Source organism: Urocitellus parryii, chromosome 1 (assembly GCF_045843805.1).
Source record: "Urocitellus parryii isolate mUroPar1 chromosome 1, mUroPar1.hap1, whole genome shotgun sequence".
In the NCBI taxonomy this organism is placed as follows: domain Eukaryota; kingdom Metazoa; phylum Chordata; class Mammalia; order Rodentia; family Sciuridae; genus Urocitellus; species Urocitellus parryii.
The window spans coordinates 263,423,139-263,444,746 of NC_135531.1; the positions used below are offsets into that span (position 1 = coordinate 263,423,139).

Here is a 21,608-nt window from a genome sequence, read left to right on the forward strand (position 1 = left end):
ATGGCACGATACACTTGCCTAGGCAGGCCTACTGTGCAGGCTACTTTACTAAGACAAGATCATATCCTGTATACTGCCTCATGGAGCTGATTTTCCGTGCCTATTAAATGCTTGTCTTATTCTCCATTGGTTAGCAACAAGTAACCTATTCCTGAACTGGGAAGTGGAAGTTGCACATCATGCCAACCAAACCAACTGTTGGATCTGCTCAGAATTCCCTGTGACTGCAGCATAAGAACTTCCCTGGGTAGTCCACCCTGCCAATGAGGTGGAACGGACTTGGATTAAACAACTGGGCTAAAACACAGTACCTCTCAGGCTTTAACCCAAGTGCCTAGACAAATGAATGCTATCTTAATTACCTTAACATGCTTGCTGATAAGATTCTTGCTCTTTGTACTGCTGTTGTAAGACGTGGATGCACTGTGAAGCCGGTGTCCTTTCCTGAGGGCCTCACAGAAGACAGGGGACAGTGTGAGATTGTGAGGGACAGAAAGGGGCTTGTGAAGGACAGAAAGGGGCTTCCGAGGCACTGAAGAGGTAGAGTATTGGGTTAAATGCTAACCAGTGGCTAGGAAAGCTTGCAGTGAGAAAGGTCTCTAGAGAATATGATAAGAAAAAAATAATAAGAAAGAAAAAAATGGAGAAGGGAAGTTGGCCACGTCCCTTATCATTAATCTTTAGGTGAGGATGCAAACAGAGTGACCCTGGTTGTAAAGTGAAGGTTATACTCATAAGACATCTGAGGAAATCCACCTGTGCAGTACATATGCGGCCTATCTTATATATTCCCCTACCACTTAGGAGTAAGTGAGTAATTAAAATGTCAAACCCCTCCATTAAGCTTCCCTTTAGGATCAGTAAATGGTATGTTTGGGGCATTTGCAGCCCTGGGGTTGAACAATGAGAATTATCCATGAAGCATCTGAAAAAACCAACGCACAGGATACACCTCCCAGATCAACCAAATCAGAATTTCTTGAAATTAAAAAGCAGGTTTGAGATTCAAAGACAAGCCAATAGGCATATCCCATGGATTCAGGGATGGGCACATCACCCAACTCAAGCCCAGGAGATGTAATGAAATCCATGAGGCCTTGGAACAATGAGGAACAGTCTTCCCTCTTCCCCCTTCCCCTGGATGCCATAGGCACAAAATCCCAATGCTTTAATTGCCCTGAGGAGAGCCAGACTAAGGAAGGAATTAACTCTCAGAGGAAGACAGAGTGAAAGACAGAGATAGAGCTGACAGACATCCTGAAGTCTGAATCCAGTCTCCTCTGAAGTCAGTCCTACTTCTGGATTCTGGAATTCTCTTATATGAACCAATTCCCTTTAGAGCTAGACAACTGAAGCTCTTTTTCTGGTCCTTGCATCTAAAAAGAATCATGTTACAAAGCCCACTCACTGAGTATACAAACAAAAAAAGAAAATATAGATAATACAAAAGAGATTGGTCTCAAATTTTACCAGCTCTTGCCCCTGGCAAGAAAGAAATTACAGCATGCAGACCTTTTAGCTGGGGATTGATGGGGCTTACAGAGCATGCAATAGCAAGGGTTCTGCTTCCCACATCCCAGACCTTCTGTCCTGCAGCACCTCCAGCAATGACACATATACAATTGCAGCCCTTGTCTGTGACCAGGGCTGTATTTTAGTCCTCCCCTGAACTTTGTCCAGTGGAGGAGAGCCTTTCCGCTCTTGCAAACTGTTGTTATAACAGGGGAGAGAGCTGGCTGTTTTCCAACTGTCATTTCTTCTGAAGATTCAGGGAATAGAGGTCCAACCACTATAGGCCTAACCACTCATCTCCCTAATGAAGACATACTGACACCTTATAGATGGATGGGTCATCTATTTCCAGAGCCCAGCCACCTTAAAAGAAAAAGATGACTATGAAGCACTGCTTCCTCAAACTGTTTATTTTACCTTATACATTTATTATTTATTATTTGTTTATTGTAAGTAATACATCCATTCACAATTCAAAAAGTGCTAAAGGCTCTGTCCCCCAGCCACCAGCACCCCCTCTACAGGTAACTATTTCTCTTGTATCCATCCATTTTTTTTCTTCTAATAAATGGTAGGATACACTGGGCATGGTACAGACCTGTAATCCCAGAGGCTTCAGAGACTGAGGCAGGAGGAATGCAAGTTCCAAAGCCAGCCTCTGTAACTTAACAAGGCCCTAAGCAACTCAGTGAGACTCTGTCTCTAAATAAAATATTTTAAAGGGCTGGGGGGACTGAGGTTGTAGCCAGAGGTAGAGTGCTTGCCTAGCACGTGTGAGGCACTAGTTTCACTCCTCAGCACCACATAAAAATAAATAAATAAAATAAAGGCACAGTGTCCATCTACAACTAAAAAAATTTTTTAAACAGGGGGAGGGGGGCAATCCCAGAAAATCAAAAATGGAATGTTTTCCCTGTTAAGTGCATGCTGATCCATAATGGGGGTGGGAGGAGAGCATGGGAGGAATGGAGGAACTTTGGATAAGGCAAAGGGGAGGGAGGAGAAGGGAGAGGGCATGGGGGTAGGAAAGACGGTGGAATTAAATGGATATCATTACCCTAGGTACATGTATGAAGATACCAAACCTGTGACGATATTTTGTGTACATGAAAAATTGTGCTCCATTTATGTAATGAATTAAAATCCATTCTGCTGGCATGTATAACAAATTAGAAGAAATAAATAAACAAATATTTTTTTTAAAAAAGAGCTGGGGATATGATTCGGTGGTTAAGCACCCCTGGGTTTGATCTCTGGTACCAATAAATAAATAAGTAAATGGTAGAATACCATACCCTAAACTTTGCACTTAATAAAATATGACAGCTATTATTCTGCATCAGAACACAAGATGTTTGGCTTTTCTTTTAATTAGACCATAAGATATAAACAGAAACCAGAATTATAGTAAACATACTTATTTTATAGAAAATATACCCCTCTTGAATTTCAATATTTTCCAAAGTGTGCCTTGAAACTAAAAGAATTCCTGAAAACTTTCTGCTTCCTACTCATTCTTGCCAACATCACCATCAACAAGTATTAAATTTTCACAGGTATCATGCACTATACACAAACAACCCTTTGGGAATTTCCACTGCGGCTCAAACACCACCAATATCAAAGGAAGACATCATACAAACGTGACTAGAACACTGCACAACAAAATTAAACACATCTCAATCAGGGAGATATGCATCATGTAGGACCCAAATACTTTGACTTGCAAGTGGTGGCTTCCTGGTGAAATGAATTATTTGAACATGGCAACTATTATTTGTTTCCTTTTGGTCTTCACCAGTTCACATCATCTTATGCTACTTTCTACTTCAGATGAAGCGAGACTGACTCTCCACTCTCCAAAACGTTGAGAAATCCTTACTGACTGCTTCTCTAGTTTTGCTTCCTTTCATCTTTTAGGTAGTGGAAAACATCAGAGGAAAAGGAGAAAGACACGTAATACACAGTCAGTATCAATATTTTGACAAACATCTAATAAATGAGTGAAATCTGAGACAGATAATGGAGACTGGGGTCATCTTGCAGCCACTGGGGAATATTCAAAAGCATTGGGGTCCGTCTAAAACTGAGCCGGACTGTGGGGCTCAGTTTCAGAGCCAGGTCATCACTTTTATCAGTGATGTGGGAAGGTCAAAGAGCACAAAAGTAGAAAGAAACCCTAACACAACACATGCAATAAAGAATCACAATTTAAATAATACAGAGGGGTGGATATCAAAATTTATTAGGAATAAACAAAAATATTCCTGGGTTGAAAAAACTCAGCACAGAAAGTACCGGAAATAGGGACGAGCCTACACAGCATTTTGTGTGAAAGAAAGGCCAAGGGTTTGAATAAACCAGAATCTCCAAATCCACCTAAATTTGGTGTTCAGTCTGCATTTATTAGGCACCTTTTCTGTGCCAAGAACAGCCCTGAGCTTGCAAAAAAAAAAAACAAAAATGGGTAGTACATGGAGTTTGCACTAAGGAATGAAAACATAGCCCAAAACTAATGTAACCTTATACTGCATTAACAGAAGCACTGCTGGAAAGTAAGTAGCAATTAGACTCCTCTGCACAGAATCCCGGGGGAGCCACCTGGAGAGGGAGGCTGCCCAACTGTCCTTCAGCAAGGAGGAAGCAACCAAGAGGGCCTCCTGCTTGGAAACCATGTCCCAGTGGCCTCTCTGACAGACCTGGGACCTAGAGGGCTTAGGGGGATATGATAAACATCCTTCAAACATTTTCTATGTGGAAGGATTCCTTTTCTTCTTTGCAAAAAGTTCAGAAATGCAGAACTCCATGATGAGCTATATGACAGGCCAGAACCCCTCAGCAGGCACATCGGAACAATCACCCCAATGCCAAGTCCAAGAGAAAAAGGATTTATGAGGAAGCAGTTCACTTTTCTTAACATGCCAGCAGGCTTCCCCCATGCCAGCCACCACAGTGCCCTTCCCATAATCCCCTGGCCTCCTCTTCCAGTCCATTTCCCACCCTCCCCATGCTGCTAGATGGCTGCAAGGGAACCTGTGCCTGCTGTTCTCACTGCCTCCACTTACTCTCACCCCCTGTCCCCTGCAGCCGGCCTTCTTCAGGACCTGCTCCACCACCCTGCCCACCCCACTGGTGGCCAAATCTGATGACTTCTCAAGATCCTTTACAAAGACCTTCACTTTCCCTAAAGCATTGAATCCTGATGGCCTCTCTCTTCTTAGCAAGCCTCTCTAGGTTGCTATGGGGAAGAGGAGTGAGCCCTCTTATCTGCCATTTCAGTTTTAGTTATCCAGGGTCAACTGTGATCCAAAAAATATTACAGAGAACATTCCAGAAATAAACAGTTCAGAAGGTTTACCTTGTGTGACATTCCAAGTAATGTGTTGAAATCTCTCAAAGTCTCATCCATCCCACCTGGGACACAAATCACCCCTTTGTTCAGCACATTATCCATGCTGTATAAATCACCTGCCCATTAGTCACTTGGTACCTGTCTCAGTTATTAGATCGACTATTGAGGTATTGGTTTTACACTCAAGTAACCCTTATTTTACTTAGTAATGGCACAAGAGTAGTGATGCCGCCAATACAGATATGCCAAAGAGAAGCCACAAAGCAATTTCTTTAACTTGAAAATGTGGAAGTTAATAGGGAAGGGAAAAATGTTTTATTTATTTATTTTTATACTTTACAATGCTGGGAATAAAACTCAGGGCTTTGTACATGCTAGGCAAGGGCCTACCAGTGAGCTACACTCCCAACCTGGGGGAAAATTATAAACCAAAGTTGCTAAGATCACTGTTAAAGAAAAGTACATAAAGAGTTCCATGCTATTTGCAGTTTCAGGCATCCCCTGGGGATCTTGGATTGTCGCCTGCAGAAAGGGGACAACTATCTTAAACACCCACTCGGGGCTGTCAGCACTGGATCCTCCACCACCCCATGAGATGGCTACCATTATCCCTATTCTAGAGAAAGGTTCAGTGTCTTGCTTCGGGCTGAAGTCAGCAGGAGTAAGTCTGGGGTTTGGGATCTGTTACCCTCCATACTCTTTGTCCTCCCTTCCCTTTGGTGGTGCCTCTTCCTTTGTCTCTTTCTTCATGCGGTTCTTGCCCAAGGTTCTGTCTTAAGCCTCTTCTCATCTCTTTCTCCCTGGATAACGTCCCCAGTGCCTCAACTTCTGTCATCACTGCTTCTGTCAGTGACTCCTAAGTCTCTTTAGCGTTCACCCAAGCCTCAGCTTCAGGTCTCAGTTTCCACCTCTGTGCTGGACATAAGAGTGTGGATAAGCCCAATCAGACTCCTCTACTGGCCATTCCCAAGCTAGCAACTCCCTTCTATGTTCACAACTTGGTCAACTTCTGCTCACTCCCTCTAATCCCACCTTCCAACTCCAAATCAGTTGCCTAATTTTGCTGATTCCCCCTGTTACAACATTCCTCTCTTTTCATTTCCATGGCCTTAGCCTTACTTGGCCTGAATGGCTGCTAAAACCAGTCCCTCTGCTTCCAGAAACTAAATTCTCCAATCTCCTCCCAACCATGCAGGACATTTCTCTTTCCAAACACTTCAGTGGCTCTCCACTGCTTAATGAATAAAAAAATTGGGGCGGGGGGGAGATACTGGGTATTGAACTCAGGGGCACTCAACCACTGGCCACAACCCCAGACCTATTTTGTATTTTATTTAGAGACAGGCTCTTACCAAATTGCTTTAGTGCCTCGCTGTTGCTGAGGCTGGTTTTGAACTCGTGAGCCTCCTGCCTCAGCCTCCGGAGCTGCTAGGATTACAGGCATGTGCCACCATGCCCAACATGAATAAAATTCAGTCCCAAGCAGGCTACTCATGACCTTCCCTTTCCAACCTTGTTCCTGACGATATCTCTCCCCCTACAGTATTCCCCTGACCCTGGGGGACCACCACTGTGTTCTCCAGGGCACCTGGACCTCCATTTCTTCAAGTAGGTGCCCTCACGTTATCATTCCTCTGCATCTAAATCCTCCCTCTTCAAGACTCAGCTTAAATGCCACCACTTTCAACTTCCAGTTGAAACTAACTGCTTCCTCCACTGAATTTCCTCAGCCCCTTTGTGAACACTGTTGTAGACTTGCTGTCTGGATAGCATCACTTAGGTGTCTGTGATGTTTCCTTTGCTATTCAAGTGTGAGATTCTTGGACACTAGGACCTGGATTTGCCCAAGTCCTACATGACGCTGGAACACAGTGGGTCCCCCAGTGGGTTTGCTTAATCTGCCTACATCTGAGAGCCAAGTTCTGCTGGTGAGTGGATCAAGAAAACAGCACTAAATCTTATCATAAAAACATGTGGGCTACAACCCCAGCCCATTTTGACATGACTGGTTTATATACTAAGGTATTTTGATTCCCATATTTTTAGAAAACAATAGATTCAAGAAAAGTGAAGTGAAACAAAATGATCCATTAATCTTCTACCAACCAGGCACTTGATATTTGGTAGTTACTTCTCAGACGTGTCTCTTCCAACAAACTAATATTGAGGATATGCCAGGCAGCAGGCCCTGTCCCAGACACTCTACTCTCAGCATTCAGAGGACACGGGTCTATGGATCCCTTTTGAGTGCCCTGCAAAGTGAAACTCCATGAGGTTAAACAACTCAGCTAAGATCTCACATCTCCCGTTAAGTGGGGAAACTAGAATTTAGATTCACACGTGTCTGACTCCAAAACCCATGTTCCTGGCAGTACAGTAGGGTGCCACTCAATTCAGTCCAAATTTAGCACACTATATTGTCCCCCTCTGACACCAATGTGGACACAGGGATGCAAAGACACAAATGGAACATACCGTACACAGATTTTCCCAAAATAGTCTCTGGGGTGGTCACTCAGGTCCAGGAGACGAAAAGGTATCCCTCCTCTATTCTCTGGCTGTCCCCCACTGCCCAGCAGCAGGAGAAAGGTCAATGAAACCAGATCCCATGAAACCTAGTGCAAAGGACAGGCCAGAGAGGCTTGGCTTGAGAGTTGATTTAAGTAGAGGATGCTCAGAGTTTCTTTTAAACACACCAAGGCCGGGCAGGAGGGGCATCATCTTTCTGTACTATAAAAGCCTGTTCTCTGCATCCATCAGACACGGTGTGCAAGTGAGAAAGATAGGATTATATTTCACTATTCCTAGACAGCCGGTCCACTCAATAGCTGTCTGCTCCACCTCAACCCAAATGGCACAGGCTCAAAGGACAGAGCAGAGAAACCCAGGGTATCAGAGGATAAGCAGGAGGCTAGATGAAGGAGGGGGTGACAGGCAGTGGAGGCCAGGAGGGACCTGTGCCCAGGGACCTGGCAGTAGGTATGTGGGGACTCCAGGACTTGGGAGTAGCTCCCAACATTTGGCTTTATTGCTTCAACCTGGACATTTCATGGGCACTCCCTGTAAGAAAGGAAGTCGTATCTCTTGGTAACCAGAGCTGACAGAAACGAGCCTTTTCAGTTGTTAGGTAAAATTCTGACACCTCTCTCCAAGTCTCATCAGACCCACCTCCAGTGAACCGAGAGCCAGCTTCCGGATGACAGAAATCTGGTGGAATCAAGGGAAAACCTGAATAAGCCTCTCGCTTCCGCTTGCTTTCAGTTACTGGCTTTTGTCACCAACTTGAGAGGTGACCTACAACAAACACCTCTGACCTATGGGTCACAATGATCACAACTGCCGAGTTGTTTTTCAGGAATCTGGTAGCTGAACCTGCCTGACACCAGTTGGGCTACACAAGTGTCCGAGGGGTGACCTTGCAGTCAGAAGGCCAAAACTCCATCTTTAGAGGAGGTTAATGTCACCATTTCACGAGCGTGAAGAGCCACAAAGTCTGATTACGCATGCACAGACCACCAGTTACTTCACTGTTCAGACCACCCTACTTCTTTACCCCATAAATACCCCTCAACCCTACCCTTGGGGAGGCTGATGTGAGGCTTGCTCTCCTGACTCCACAAGATTAGCCACCTCATGAATAAAGGTGGCTTTTTTTCCTTTTACATAACTCAACATTTCAGTGATGGGCATACCGTGTGGCAGGAAAAAGAAAATGGGCCTCGTTATTGTAACAACCCTTAATGATCTTCCAGAGCTATCCCTTGCCCGTTTTCTAAAACCCAGTGAGGCAATATCCTAGTGAAGTTCACAAGATCCCCACGTCTGGGGTGCTGCTCTAACCACCAGGCCCTGGGGCCCCACCCCAGATGTTCTGATATTTCAAAGATTAATAAAGTAAAACTTCGGGGCAGTTCATTTCTACATGCCAAGCAGAGCTTCAAACCCCCAATATCATTCTGGAGTTCCTGCTTGAACACCTCAGAACAGCCCATCCCTGCACTGGATGCTAAGGCCCTGGCCACTGCCCACAGCAGGGCTCACCTGTTTCCATCCAGAATTAGCACAGGAGGTTTGACCTAGAACAGGTCAATTGCTCCTCCCCCTTGTTTATTTTTATTCCACAGCTCTGCTGGAGTTCTGGAAACAGAAGGCAACCAGAGGCCTCTGACCTAATTCTTTATCTGGTTTTAATCAGATTAAGCCAAAGGCCAGTTTGCAGCAGCTGCTACCACCAGCAAAGCCATGGGAAGGGACTGCTAGGCATGAGAGCTAGTGAGTGTGGTCTACTCTGGGGAGCTCCAGCCTTCTATAGGGTTAGAGGGGCCAAGTTCAGGATGTGACTTGACTGAATCTGCCAGTGAGAAGAACCGGGAGTGGGGTTTTCCGTGCCACGTTATTGTTACTAATCCACGACTTAGAACCATCTCAGAGTTCTGGGGCTCCAGTCACTGCAGGGAAAATGACAAAAATGAGTGGCTGTCACCAAAGGCAAAGGATAATATGACTAAATTTCTGCTCATGGTGAAGTTAAAAGGTCTTAAGTTTCTAGCAAGATAGAAACAGCTAATGCATACAATCACCTTAAGCAAGCACCAACAAAAAAGGCTGCTTCTTCAAAAAACTGATCCAAGTTTAGATTTAGCAATGGATTATATGAATCTACAGTCAAAGATCTGGCTACCCCTCGGTGTCTAGACCTGTGCTATCCAATACAACAGCCATGTGCACCTTTACCTGCGTGTCCAACACATTTGCTGTGTGCTAACGGAGCTAAGGCTAGTCTGAGTTGACACGTGCTGTCAATGTAAAACATTCTTGAAGGCAAATAAAAAGAATGTCAAATCTCCCATTAAGAGTGTTTATATCAGGGGCTGGGGCTGGGGCTCAGTAGTAGAGCCCTTGATTCATAAGTGTGAGGCACTGGATTCAATCCTCAGCACCACATAAAAATAAATAAATAAAATAAAAATATTGTGTCTATCTACAACTAAAAAAAACTTTTTTTTTTTTTTAAAGAGTGTTTTTATCAGGGCTGGGGTTGTAGCTCAGTGGTGGAGTGCTTGCCTCGTGCATGTGAGGCACTGGGTTGGATCCTCAGCACCACACAAAAATAAATATTGTGTCCATCTACAACTAAAAAAAGATTTTAAAAGTTTTTATATTGATTACATGTTGGATATCATGGGTTAAATTGTACATGTTATTAAATTTAATTTCACCTATATTTTTACAGTTGGTCCTCCATACCTGCAGGTTCTGCATCCAAGGGTTCAACTTCTAAGTATGGTTCAAAAATATCCAGAATAAAAGAAAACTGCTTTTCTTATCATTATTCCCTAAACAGTACAGTATAGCAACTACTTATATAGCATTTACATTGCATTGCTTTGCAAGTGATCCAGAAATGATCTGATGTATACAGGAGGAGATGCTTAGGCCATCTGCTTGGTATTTGCAGATTATTGAAACCTGAAGATATTGCAGTCCCTTGTATTAATTGGTGCAGTGTTTGCAAATAATCTCAACTATTTGGGGTTTCCTCTTACAAAGTCTAAAGCATACTGTGACAGCACATGCCTAAAGACAAAATAACCTTTTAAGCTGAAACAATTCAGGAGTTTTCTGGAAATTCACTGGTTAACCTCTGTTAGTCATTATCCCACTCTTTCTTGGATCTTACAGACTCGCAAATGACTCCTGGTCAAGCCAATTAGCAAGCTGCTTGGGAGTTCCACAGCCAGTCTAGCTTTCCAGACCTTGGTCTTATCAGCCATTGGCCTGCTTCATCATCTACATGGTAGGCTTTAGATAATTCAAACAAAGCCCTAAAACAATTCCTGTGGATTTAAGTTCCCAGAATGTGGAGGGAAGAGTGGTTTGGCCATCATATAAGACAAGTTACATTTTAATGTATTTGGAAATTGCAACTTTTTTTTTACTTACACAAATCTTACAAAAATAGAACATTGTATAGTCACTGTCTTTTAAAAGAAAAAAAAATCCTGAGTAAATAAAAAATGTTTCTCACCCATAAATGAAAAGCTAGAAGATTCTCAGTTTCTAAAGATCTCTTCTCGCAACATATCATTGGGCATAGGAAGCCCTCCTCAAAGGAGGTACCATTGTGTTCTTTTTGCATGAAAAATTAAATCCACACAATCCTTTGGGCCAAGTTTACCAAGCACCAAACAAAAGGCAAAGCTTGAGTGTCCTCAAGTAGAGGTCAGCAGACCACTTCTGTAAAGAGCCAGATAATACATACTTTCTGCAGCTGTCATAGCTACTCAACTTTGTCACTGTAGCACAAACGCCATCACAGACAATAGGTAAACAAACAGGCATGACCATATGCCAATAAAACTTTATTTATAAAAATAGTTGGTAAACTGGATTTGGTCAGTTTGTCCTGAATGTGAAGGGAGATGCAGCATGGAGGAATCAAATCCACCTGCTTTTTTCTCAAAAATGCCCCCAACTTCCACTCCAGGCCCAAGGCCTGCTTCTTGCTCAAAGGGCATGAACTTATCTGTGCTGACCTACTAATAACTGGCAAATTAATGTTTTTTTGCTAAAACATAATTTGAGGTATCTGATAGATACTGATATTCTTCACAGATTTTTACCCTGTGTCAGATGAAAAGTTCACAGAAAACAAAGGTGAAGATACCCTGGGTGGGGGAGGGGGAGAAGAAGAAAAAAAATGAGAAAAGGACGAATAAACTGCGCACAGGCTCGACTTGCTTCCCTTCCTGGTGGTTATTATAGCCTCACCCTCCATTTTCAGTAGCTGGAAGAGTCAAAAGGGACTGGAAGCAGCAGAAACAAGAGAACAAGAAAAGACCTTTTGAAACTAGGGCAGAGGAGCAGCTAGAGTGCGTGGCATGAAGGACAGTCAGTGTTCCAAGGACAAGGGCACCATTTTCCAAATGCCCCGCCTTATCTAACATTCTGATGGGAAAGATGTTCTGGGCACATCTAGTCCCCTATCCACACTCTTCATGTCAACTCAAAGATGTGTCAGTTGCTGAGGGCCAACTCACACCATGCTTCACCCCTCTAGCCAACCCAGCCCATGAGCCACACAAATTCATACGGGACAAGAAACAAATCTGGTTCATTCAGTGCCTCGGCCTCCACCCTCCAGACCCTGTCACCATCCCAGGATCCCAAGTTGGTGACATTGTTTCCAAGGCAATGAGGCTGCTCCAACGCCAATTCACAAAAGACCAAAAACCTCAGAAACATTTCCATAGATGTATCTGGAATTCCAAGCCAGAAAGCCCTGGCCTCGGCTCAGAAAACCTCAGCTACCCCTTGTATTTCACCAAGTATCATGAATGCGGGTTCAGCTTCCTCTTTAAAGATTGCAAAGCAGGTTAAATTCATCAGCCACTCACACCCCTCACAGGATTCTGGGTTTCTCCTAAAATATGCTCCTTTTTTCAAACTTCAGTTGAGCTGTGAGCCTACAGAGACTAAATACACGTTTAACTGGGTAGAAGGATGGGAGAAAAAGATTTTTAGAATGGAGATTTTTGAGGAAAGAACCAGGCTTGGTAAAGAGGCCACTCAATGGGGAGAGCCAGAGGGTAATAAGACAAGAACCGGGGAGGCTACACAACCAGGAGAGGAGCCCTTCAGGGGTTAAGAGTGGGGCCCAGAACAGCAGGGGGGTGGCTTTGCATGCAAAGGGCACCCATTTTTTTTGTTTGTTTGTTTTTATTTTTTTAAGTATTTTTAGAGATACATGTAATAGAGTGTATTTTGACATATTATGCGTACATGGAATGTAAATTATTCTTATTAGGATCCCATTCTTGTGGTTACATGATATGGAGTTTCACTGGTCATGTATTCCTATATGAACATAGGAAAGTTAGGATGCCCATTTTGCTGGTCACAAATACAACTTTGGGTAGCTCAGTTTGACCCCTACCTGGTCTACTTCATTCCATCATGTTTCCCATTCCCTCTAAGTTTCTGTCTGAAGAGGCAAAAAGAAGTAATGGCCCATGTGTGTGTGCTGCAGTCGCCCTCCTTCACAAAAACTCTGAAAGCTCGCTGACTTTAGACAGGTAACAGTATATGCAGTGTGACACAACAAAGGTCATTTTGGAACTTATTTTTGCAAAATGCCAACGCTGGATTTAAAGAGTAGACACCATGACCTGTGGTGTCTACACCGGTCCCTGGTGGTCATCTCTCCTTCTGACATCCTCACTCCTTAGCCTGCCTCAGAGTCCCCCAAATTTTAAGTAACTGTTAGGAAAGAGACCAGAGCCCACAGATAGAAGTTCACATCCCTAAAGTACTACTCGGCTTCTCCACAAACCAAACTGCAGTGGATTTGTATCTCTACCACTTAGACCTGTTTTCAGAACTTTCTGGTAAACCCCCAGAGGCTAGTAAAAAAAAAAAAAATAATACTAATAATAACTTTAAGTGGGCTACAACAGATAGAAGTACATTCTTTGTAAAACTGAATAAAAATGTTTTAGTTATGCTATGAAAGACTGACTCCTGCCACACCCCCCTCAGATGACTTGCCCAATATCTGGGCATGGCTGATTGCCAAGGGCACCTAGATCTTCTGGTTCTAGGTCGAAAAATAGGATTGCACAGCTGGTAACATAGGTGCCTAGAGTGCACTTCTCACATGCCTGCCGCCTCCCACAGTACAGCACATTATTTTGGGAAGAAGGAAGTAAGTTCATTTTGACAGGTCCATGAAAAACTGCCCCAAGTTGACAGCTTTAATGAGCAAACTGGTAAAGGAGCTTGGGTGTGACTCGACTTCACCTAAATTGTAATTAAACATGACAATTATTTCAAGAGGGTGTGAGCCACTTGGTATTCGTTAGTTGTGTGGCCTCTTGGATTGCAAAACCATAAAATGGCACAACTCACTCGTGGTCTGTAAACAGCATGCTCAGGTGCAACCATTATGGAAGAAAAGGTATGCAGGAGTCTGGCACCGAAATGGAAGGGTTTCTTCATATCAAGAGAAATAAGGCCATATTCTCTTTCCAGAACACTCTGGGAATTTAAGTCTGTGAAGCTGCAGGTCTAGGCCCCATCAGGAGAGGGCAGGTGATCCTGTTTCCCCCATATGCTCCATCAAAGCCAGAAAGCAAGTCAAGCTGTTCTTATGGAGTATTCCACAGAACCCTCCTGCCACCCCACAGGCGAGCCATGCTGGCCACCAGCAAGTCCTAGTGCACCGGCAGCAATAGCTCTCCAGGGCTCCATGCAATTAAGAGCCATTTTTATTTACTGAAAGAGGAGGAAGACCAAAAGAAGGAGTTGGGGCAGGGATGCTTGTAAGGCTAGAGAACCTGACATATAGAAAGAATCTTCTAAAACTGAAAAGACAAATGGTGACCGATGGTGTCACTTTCTGCATCAGTCTACTTTGGCAGGATTCCTCAAAACCTGCTCCAGCTCTTCCTAAACACACAGTTTTCCCCCCACCCCCACCCCATTTGGCCAGCACGCTCACAGAAAAACAAAGCAAAAACAATTTAGAAAGACCCAGGGACAAAGCCACCACAAAACCAACTGTGAAATACTAGTGAGAGAATTTTATTTAATATATATATATATATATATATTTATGTAAAACAGCTGAGTTGTTTTCAAACAGTACAGAAAGCTATAAAGTTAAAGGAATGTGCAAGTCTCCTTCCCTCCATCCACTTCTAACAAGTTCATGGGTAACATTCTCCAAGTCTCATCACTGTATATTACCATCTTTATGTTTTTATATAGGTGGGATAACAGATCACAATCCATCTTTCCAAGTTGGTATCTATAAATCCTGTCTCATTATTTGTCAAGCTTTATAGCATTTATTAGGATAACTATTTATTACATATCTAACCAGACTTTCATTGGATAGGTTTATTTCCAGATTTTTTTGTTTTCAAAACAACATGTTTCTTTATTTAACAGCATAAGAATATCCACAGGATAGACTGAAAACAGCTGAATGTGTTGGCTTAATTTAGATCCAGTGTTCAAGGTATTCCACTTGACAACGAGCCTCAAACTGGTGAATCAGTCTCAGTGACTGATGTGGAAACAAAGGAGCTATTCTGATCACAAGGAATACACAAGGAATACCATGCTGGGTTAACCACTGCCCATGGGCTCAGCCAAGAGATAAATGGAGGTCTTCCTTCAATGCCGCCACAGCCCGCTCCGGCAGAGATTCCTCAAAGCTTAATAACCTCCCAAGTTTTGGTGACCTCAGTCAGCTTCACATACTAAATAACTAACCAAGAAATGAATGAATCTTCCACTGGAAAAAAAATGTAACTATCTGTGACTGAGTTATCTGACTGGGGGGAAGTTTTTAAGGTCTCCTGGAAAACCTGGGATGGCAGAACACGATTTCCTTGCTGAGACTCGGTAGTGCAAGAGGTTCAACTTGCAGCCAGCCCTGTATTTCACTAGGACTACAATTTCTAGAGGCTTCTACCTTCTGTTCTGTCCCAGGCTTATTGCCTTCCAGTCCTGATCTGATGGGACTCTGCCTCGCCTCTTGGCATTGAGCTTTAGCTTGAAATACCTCCGTGGCTCTCTGCCCCAGATTCAATCCCATATTACAGAAATCGGGATTTTCCTTGATTCCACCCTCTGCTGTATGCCTTCCTAGGCCCAAGGCTTTGCTCATCAGTAGGTGATGTTCAGAAATCTCCATCAACCACCATCAAGGGACAGGAAGTCCTAACCCAATGTCAGGAACTCCTTTGTTCTAGAGATGAAAGCACCAAGCCATCACATCTTGAGGACAACTATTCATAAAGTACTTAGAGCAGCACCTGGAGTGCAGTTAAGTGCTCCATAAATGCCAGTGAGGTGTTCTTATCAAGTCCTTCTCACCAGGCTACCTTCTTGTATGGTGACTGGCTTCCCTTACAGATTTTATTCTTGGGAGAGGTGGCACTGACCTGTTAAGTTTATGGCTCTGACCTGTTAAGTTTATGGCACTGACCTGTTAAGTTTATGTATTGGGGTTTATCTGGCAGTCTCTTGAGAATTTAGGAAGTGTTAGTAAAATCCACTGTGATGGTGAATTTTACCTGTCAACTTGGCTGGGCCACAATATACAAATATTTGGTCAAATATTATCCTGCTTATTTCTGTGAAGGTATGTTTGGGATGAGACAGACATTTAAATCAGAGGACTATGAGTCAAGCAAATGATCTTCCATGAAGTAGATGGGCCTGCTCCAGTCAGCTGAAGGCCTTAGTAGGACAAGGACTGTCCTCTTTCAACCAAGAAGGAATTCAGCCAGCATACTACCTTTGGACTCAAACTGCAGCTCTTCATTGAGTGTCCAGCCTGACAGCCTACCCCATCAAATTTGAATTTACCAAGACTCCATACTCAAGTGAGTCGATTCCTTAAAGTAAATCTCTACTTATGTATCTATGTATACATGCATCTATGTACTTATCCATGTATGCGTGTTATATATATCTATATCCATCTACCTATGCTGTTGGTTCCATTTGTCTGGAAAACCTTGACTAAGACAACAAGTTTAAAAAAAAAACTCCAGCTCTGAAAAAATCCAGTTCAGAGACCTGCAAAGCTGATCACCAGGTGTCAGGCAGAAGGCACACCATCCATGGTACTGCACGCCTATGGGCTTGGCGTGAACAACCACCCAATCTCCCTCACCAATATTTTTAGGAGCACCAACATATCTATCACATTGACCTAAGAATAGCTGCCAAACTAGAAATGGGTTCCCACCATCGTGAAAGGAGAAATCCTAACAATGTTAATCAACTAGTTCTCATGTCAAATTGAGAGGCGAGGTATATAGAAGGAAAAAAAAAAAAAAAACAGAAAAGAATTTCCTAATTCATTAAAACAAAAGTAACACAAAATCTAAAACATATTAGACTTTGAGATGTATGAGGAACTAAAAACACTAATTCCAAATTGTACCTGCCTGATTTAACATTAGATACATAATTTTTTAACAAAATAAACCAATCAATAGACACATCAGAGAGAATTTGAGCTTTTGTCCTGTGTATGAGATTAGCTACGATAACTTTCAAATATCAATTTCATGCTGTCATTTTCTTATGAGGGAAATAAATTGAACAGTGTCTTACATTTTTTCCATCAAGTCCTATTGCCTATAAATATATCAGGAACAACTTGATTGTTCCTGCTCATGTTTAAAATGAAGAACAAAAGAAATTATTCAGTTATCTGCCTTAAGTCAACAGAACCTCATAGCTTTGTTTCTCTGCTGTAGAGTCACAACGTTGAACCCAAGTAAAAAACTCATTTTTGCTTGGACACTATTGAGAAAACCCATTTAGCCTCTCTGGGTCTCTCTCTCTCTCTCTTTTAAAATGAACAGCTCATTTATCCCAAAAGACTCCTGTGAGAAGCCACGTGATGCATGCAGGAGGTGTGCCCACTGCATGACAGGCAGGCTCCTCCCATGGCTCAGATGTTCTTGGGGAAACCAAAGCCAACAATGAGTAAGTGACTAGAGGCTCCCCTTGCTATTAATCCCTAGTGTTTCAGGTTTATAAATAGTCAACGGCAATTTTTACAAACTAAAACTTTAGAGGCAGCTTTATGATTGTAATTTCTTCTTCTAGGCCCAGTTGCTTTATGCATTATAAAAAAAAAATTAATGGAAAGAGCTAAATCCTACCAGCATATTATCCTGTGCTGCCTTCCAATATACAAATGACCTTCCTTCTGGAAATGTCAACCACCACAAGCACAATGACACAGAGGTGTGGGGGTCTGTTGCAGGGACCATGAGGTACAGGAGGAGGCTGGCCAGCTTCTTGCTCGTTCCCTCAGCGTTTCTGGAAGTATCCAACGCCAAGCTATTTCCCTGACCTGTCAGTACTCACAAGTACGCTACCTACTCGCTTTCACATATTTTGGGGGGCTCCTGGAAGGAAGCCAATGAAGACAGTCTCAAGAACAGTAAAAGAAGGTGACCTGGTCACCGCATCCTGATATAAATGCCCAAGATAGTGTGATTCAGTTACAGAAGCACCTAGTCTTCTGTCCTTTCCATGTCTTTTCCTTGGCCAAGCAAATGGTGGGAGGCTTTGCTAGACATCAGCCTTGTTGTAGGTTTACATCCCTCATAAGCACATCGAGACTGGGGACATAGCTCAGTTGGTAGAGAGCTTGCTTCACATGCACAAGGCCCTGGGTTCAATCCCCAGCACCACAAAAAAAGGACATCAAGTGGCTGTGACTGGCTTATAGTTTCAACTACAACCACCCTACACAGATGTAAAAATTAGAGCCATCAGTTGTTTTACTGATCAATTTTTAAGAAAGGTGATTGAAATAAGTGTTGGTGAGAGAAGAGAGGAAATAGAACTCTCACACATAGGTGGGATGTAAAATGGTGTAACCACTGTGCAAAATAACATAGCGGCCCTCAAAACATTAAAATAGAATTACCACATGAATCTTTTTCTAGGTGTACACCCTAAAGAACTGGAAGCATAGACTCAGATATCCATACACCTGTGTTCATGGCAGCATTACTAATAAAAGTCAAAAGGCAGAAGCACCCAACATGCATGAGTCAGTAATTGGCACAGTTGATATTAGCACCCTGCCCCCTTTTGCTCTTATGCCCCAGCTTGTCCAGGGTAATCCTAATTTAAATTTTTGACCTGGCACAGTTGATATTAGCACCCTGCCCCCTTCCTCTTAGTTGAAGCTGTATGACTTTGTCCCAAACTGAACAATGAATTGTACATTCACCCTAAGGTTAAATAATGATTCGGTGTCATCTAGCTATAACATGTCAAAGTACAACTCTTATGCCCAAATCTGTCTGATCCCCAAACCCAAGTTCTTCACCACTACACATCCTACTGAGTACCTATGATACCCCCCCCAATACCTCAAGTTTACCAAAATTTGTTGTCTCAACTCTGTTGGTTTATATGAAGTACTGACATGGAACCTACAATAAGAAATAATATATATTTTAAAGGGATCTGAGTGAGCAAACAATAGAAAGAAACATCAGAGACAGATAAACAGAATGTTTTCTGGTGAAACGCAACAGATTTTCTATCCACAATGGGGCCACAGCACTAGAGGCATGTCACGTGCACAGCCCCACACAGGCTGACACTAAACAAACATCAAAGTTGGTAACTCCTTGATTCAGTAGGTACAGGATGAGTAATGGTCAACAACACACAGACTCAAGTGTCTACTTGAAGCAGGAAGTTATATCCACTTGGTGACCTTGGCTTTGATCAAAAAGGTAACCCCACAACTTTTTCTAAATGCACTAGAAATGACCAGAACAGTGTTTCAGGTCCTACAGGTTTCCAGGTCAGACAGACCTGAGCTGGGATCCCAGTTCTTCTACTTGTTTTCTTCAGTGACCTTGTATAGATGTCTCAGTCTCTCATTTTACCTGTTGAAATGACTCCTCGCAAGGGATTCCATGAGGACTCAGTACTTGCCCAGGGAGCACACAGCATAATACCTAATGAATATTATAGCCTAGAAGACAAAGGGCAAGATCCCTAGATCCTCCCATCCTACGAAGCTTTTATCCTTCCCACCAAAATGCCCTAAACCCAAATAATCAGTAGCAAAATCAAATACAGATGTATTCAATAATCCAGATAACCTGAAATCCAAAGAAAGAGGTCTTTGAGGAACCCTGCATTATCTACAGAAATGCTTCAACATTCCACTGCTTTTCTGCTCCTCCACAGTTGGTGTGAACTTGTAGCCCGATCTCCAATCGCAGCCAATGTCTACACATTCATAGAGAAGTCAGATGGCCTGAAAGAGTGGGTCTTGTCTCTTTCTGGAGAACTGCTGAGACACAGCAATGCAGAGTTGACCTGGAATATCCTGGTCCCCAAGTGCTTCAGAGTTCTGTGGCTAATTCATGAGTTCAGCCCATTCTTCCCATTCCTCACATTCTCTCACTAAATATCCCAATCAACTCTGCTGAGTGGCTTCTTTTCATTAGGAACATGAAAGCCTGAGGGTGTCATTTGGGCACTGGAATGCCTCTGGGAAAGCTCAGTGCTGTTTTAAAGATGCTACAGGAACTGTTGACAATGCCTGGGAACAAGGTGGCAGCAGGCAGCCTGATGAACAGGAAGAACAAACACCCTGTAAACCAGCAACATGGCAGGGGTTTGCTTTGCCATGTAAAATACAAACAAACAAACAAACAAAGTGATTATTTAGCTGTTCACCCAGGGTTCAGCAGATGTGGCTTTCACGGGATCACTCCAGTCACCAAGCATCTGGTGATCATGTGGCTCTGCTGATGTGTAAACATTGCCTCACTCAGTGACAAGGAGACAGGCACTCCTCATGAGAACTACATCCTTCTTTGAGCACAGAATTACTTAAAAGCTTTAAAAATAACCACAGAGCCAGGCATGGTGGCGCACTATAATCCCAGTGGCTCTGGAGGCTGAGACAGGAGAATCACGAGTTCAAAGCCAACCTAAGTGACTTAGCAAGGCCCTAAGCAACTCATTGAGACCCTGTCTCTAAATAAAATACAAAATAGGGCTGGAGATGTGGCTCAGTGGTTGAGTGCCCCTGAGTTCAATACCTAGTACCAAAATAATACTAATAGTAACCACAGAATTTCTATCATCCATTATGCCTAATAAACATCACCTAGTTTTTAACCAAAACGGTGCTTTTAAGTGTTTATGAGAATGATCTAACAGCATTTATTTTCTTAATCAAAAGTATAAAAGCTGGGCTGGGGTTCAGGTCAGTACTAGAGCTCTTGCCTGGCATGTATGAGGACCTGAGTTCCAGCTCCAGTACAGGAAAAAAAAAAGTTAAAAGCGATCATGTACAAAGGCCTAAGGGAACTGTTACTGTACCATGCGCAGCGACATAGTACAGTACACCAAACAGCAGAGGGCAAGGAAAGGAGCACAGTGAGACACCCACTGTGGAGCCAACCACGCAGCACACCCAGGCAATGGGCCTTAACCAGCTGCAAAAAAAAAAAAGCAGAACTCAGGAAACGTGTTGTGGCCAGGACCACTTCCTGCAGTGTGGCCAACAGCCTCAAGCAAACCATGGCTCTCCTCCCACCCATGTGAAAGGCTTGTCATATGCATGGCCTCAACTAGTCAGAGGCTTCAGAAAGACTGCTGACGAATTTTGAAATCTACAATTACTTCATTACAGATAGTATCTGTTCTCTATTGCAATTTCCATCATGATACTCATTATCTCTTTTGTCTCTGGATTCACAAAGCCCAGCTTCAAATCCTGGTTTCAAACTTAGCAGCTGTGTGGCTCTGGATAAAGTGCCCCAAATGGACATCATAAGGGTACTCACTTGACCAAGTTGTTGTTGAGGGCCATTGCTAACATACGCAAACTGGAAAGAACAGTGCCTGGCACTGTGTTCATTATTATTAATATCTTGAGGATAAGATCACTCAGTATACTTATGACGGTTTATAAAAATACATAAGTCAGGGGCTTTGATAGATCACTAGCAATTATTAGCCTCCCTAGAACAGTGTGTTATGTAAAGTACAACTAGTTTAATGAGAAAGAACATAAAGATAATGGTTTAGTGACATGATTTTGAGATTGTTTACTATTTCTTAGTCAAACATAAAGTATTTTATGGCATCATTCAAAAACAAGAGCAATAATCCTCCACTACTTGGATGGCTGCCAATGCATTATTTCTTCTGCTGAAAGTCT

The 21,608-nt window shown here is 42.9% G+C and overlaps 1 protein-coding gene across 1 annotated transcript in view; it reads right to left on the reverse strand.

The window, feature by feature from the left end:
- Mreg (melanoregulin) overlaps positions 1–21,608 on the reverse strand; it is a 59,104-nt gene that overhangs the window by 16,479 nt on the left and 21,017 nt on the right. The window lies entirely within an intron of this gene.